Genomic DNA, 3,670 nt, shown 5'->3' on the forward strand with positions numbered 1-3,670 from the left:
GAGAATAGCAGCAGCAGCTCAACTGGATGAGTTTAATTCCAAAGAAACTCAAGAGGAGGCAGATGCAGGGATGATTCATGCTACTTTTACAGAAGAGCAATACACTCAATTAATGAAATGCCTACAAAGCCAGCAAGTTGCTAATCAAGTTGAGAATACTGGCTCTCACTCACTTGGATTAGCAACCAGTTCCCAACCTAAAGGTACATTTTATTTTCTGTCTAATTTCAGAAGAAAATGGATACTAGACAGTGGTGCCAGTGATCACATGTGTTCTGATATGTCACTTTTCACTACATTTGAGAGTGTACATGATGACCAACACACTATCACTATACCTGATGGAACTGAATTAAGAGTAAAACATAAGGGTACAATACAGTTAAGTCAAGACATTGTTCTCAGAGATGTTTTACATGTCCCAAAGTTTCAGTTTAATCTGATATCCATTTCTAAACTCTGTTGTGACACTAAATGTTCAATCTATTTTACAAATGGTGAATGTTATCTTCAGGACCCTTCCAAGAACAAGCATACTCTGCTTGGTAAGTTGGAGAGAGGTCTGTATAGCCTAAGTGAAGATCTGTAACACCCCGACAATTCCCTTTTTCTAAAACAACCCTTTTATAAATATAACTATAGAGAATTATTAAGGCATTATCGCCCGTGTGAAAACGTACGGCTTATTCAGAATTTTGCAGCGGAAAACATAAAACTAACTTTTAAGTTCATAAATAATCGATTACATACTAAGTCCAAAACCAATTAACGGAAATAAGGAAATACGAATAGTACGACAACTTTCAAATATAAGTTAACAACCCAAATCATTTAATAAAACAAATATAACTACAAGCTCTCTAATCCCGATCCCAATGATGCATCATCTTCAAACCTGTAGATGGGCAACGCTTATTGATCCTTAGAGACTGCTCACCAAAGTTGGGTCATCACAGGATCAATAAGGCATAGCCATGATCAACACACACAAACAAAGCACGTAATCAGCAAAGCTGAGTACTACATACTAAAACAATAATAATCCTAACATGATACTATTAAACATAATTAAGGGCAGACAAAGCATGATAATCTGACGACCATACTTAACTAGACTAGGCTAGACTGGACTAGACTTTTATAACAATAATATTATTTTAATTGAAATAGGCAATGGACCGAGTTTTCTAGCTAAGCGAGGTACGGGCGCGACTCCGTAACCTCAGTGACCTGCGATATCGAGGAACGTTTGACTGAAAATAGGACGCGGTGATCAATCCGGTCCGAATGAAAGGCCATGGGCTACCACCATGAACCCCAACTCCTGTTTGTCCGTCACTTTAGACGTGCACAGTCTAAAGCTATTGCTACTCAGTTTCACTTTACATGATTTACAAATTGACACCCTGTTATGACTCAACAATCACATAAGGCATGCAACTCACATTTATTTATAACTGTTTTTATCTTGGAATTGAGTAAGTGACCACAAAGGCATCAAACAAGACTCATTCCAATTAACTCCAATCTTTTCTTTAATACTGATCAACCCCTGAATATGGGTATAAGGTTTCAACTTACTAAATAAGGTCCTCCGCCCTCATAAAGTAGTGAAAAGCTAAAAAGGGAACAACAATTAACTGATCTGAATTATATACTAAATAATCTAGTGTTCCCAATCAAACATGTTTGCAACAATCTTCCATACTAACATGTTATAATCCTCAATATGCAATAAAGGTTTAATATGTTCATCCAACAGTATCAAACATGCAATTTCAACCTGACTAAGTTCATCAACAACATCAACATAACCAAGTTCATCAATAATTCAACATGGTTTCAACAATTAGCACACAGGTATGTACGTACCTTGTGTAAACAAACTGCAAGACCACTTTAATAATTCAAAAGTCGCCTAAGGAGAATTCTCCGCCTAAAACAACCAACAAGGATTCACAGTCAACTTCTAAACATTCACAACAATAACAAAGCATTCTAAATACATCCTAAACATATTTAGAACTTTCCCCAATATCAAAACTTGAGTATTTGATTTCTTAGCATCATAATTATTGAATTAGTGATTGAAATCCGTTGAAAATTCTTTGCAAACATCGTACTTTAAATTTCAAGCATATAAATTTGTTTAAAAACTTCCCCAACACCAAATTACCACGCTTAGAATATAAAAATAATAGTTTTAATCATTCCAAATCATTCTACCATGATCCAACATCATTAAAAACTTAGAATTCCCGCTTTAACTAATTTAAATTCTCGTTTCAATCAATGTATGAAATCTGAAAATTAATAATTTAATCATAAAATATTAAAATCTGAAATAAGTAAATAAATCTTAAAAATCATAATTTTAATTCACTCCAACAATATTTAAATTAATACATATGATATAAAAAGATTAGCTTTGGGTTTTAAGAGTTAACCGACGAGAGAGGACGACGGCGGCAGGCGGTGAGGCGCGGCCGGAGGCGGCAGCACTGCTCGGCGACAGCAAGGAGAGGGTGGCGCGACTCGGTTGCTGCTGCGCAAAAACCAAAACGAGCGAGGAGAGCAAGAGCGAAAAAGATCGTGAGAAGGGTAGCGAAGCTGCAAGAGACGAACGAAAGAGAAAGGAAGAAGAACGAAGGAGAAGAAGAAGGTTACCGTGCAGCTGGCGGTCGCGGCGGCGGTAGGTGGTCGGCGGCTGGGGCTGTGCGAGGTTCAAGCATAATCACGTGAGGAGGGGTGAAAACGAAGAAAGAAGAACGAAAAGAAAAGGGGAACGAAAGAGAAAAGGAAGGACGACGGAGAAGAGCTTACCGGCTGTGACGAGGACGGTGGAGGTCCGGCGGGTGTATGGTGGCTGGCGGCTGGGCAGAGAGTACCAAGGTTTGAGGGTTTGCTAGTTTACGTGAGTTTGAATGAGAGATAGGTTTTGCTTCTTTTTTTTTTTTTTTTTCTCTTTTGCGTTTTCACGTGAAGTTCAAATGGGGTTTTGGCTTTGTTTATTTTTTTTTATTTTTGTTTTACGTGAATTAGAGTAAAGGGAGGGTTTGAGTTTTGGGTTTTAATATTGGGCTTTCCCAAGTGGGCTAGAATTAGGATTTAGCTTTTATGATTCGAATCCAAAACTGAATAGGATCGTTTTCTAAATTCAATCAATTTTCGTAATTCAAATTCTTTTCTACTTAAAATTCTAAAATCATTTTCGATTTCGTAAATCGTTGAAAATATTAATATGTAATAAATAAATATATGTTAATTATATATTTATTTCCAAAATTCATAAATTCTTATTTAAATATATTAAATATACGGTAAAATATATAAATGAAATGTATAAAATTACGGGGGATTACAAGATCTCTTTGCATCAGACAAGATTCCAGGTTCACATAAGTATGCTCTTTCAGCAGCCAAACCAGCAGCAATACAAGAAGCCAAGTTGTGGCATCTCAGACTTGGTCACATGTCTTTTGGAAAAATAAAAGGTCTCAAAGGTGTTGATGTACATGGTTGTTTAGCTGAATCATTTTGTCAAATCTGTCCACTAGCCAAACAAACTAGATTTCCATTTTCATCTAGTTGTATCAAAACCACTACACCTTTTGAACTCATTCACATTGATGTATGGGGTCCATATTCTGTTTTAGATACTTCTAGATGT

General features: G+C 36.4%; 1 long non-coding RNA gene across 2 annotated transcripts; it reads right to left on the minus strand.

The window, feature by feature from the left end:
- Window positions 1–836: 836 nt before the first annotated feature.
- On the minus strand, window positions 837–3,348 carry LOC110794605 (uncharacterized). Of its 2 annotated transcripts, none has more exons than XR_008926200.1 (5): window positions 2,824–3,348; window positions 2,668–2,713; window positions 2,448–2,542; window positions 1,873–1,936; window positions 837–929 (listed from the first exon to the last, which is right to left on the minus strand). It is a non-coding gene; the product is annotated as an uncharacterized lncRNA (long non-coding RNA). The 2 variants fall into 2 exon arrangements; XR_008926199.1 differs by having other exon boundaries at window positions 2,448–2,545.
- Between the last annotated feature and the right edge of the window lie 322 nt (window positions 3,349–3,670).

This window comes from Spinacia oleracea, chromosome 1 (assembly GCF_020520425.1).
Source record: "Spinacia oleracea cultivar Varoflay chromosome 1, BTI_SOV_V1, whole genome shotgun sequence".
Taxonomy (NCBI): Eukaryota; Viridiplantae; Streptophyta; class Magnoliopsida; order Caryophyllales; family Amaranthaceae; genus Spinacia; species Spinacia oleracea.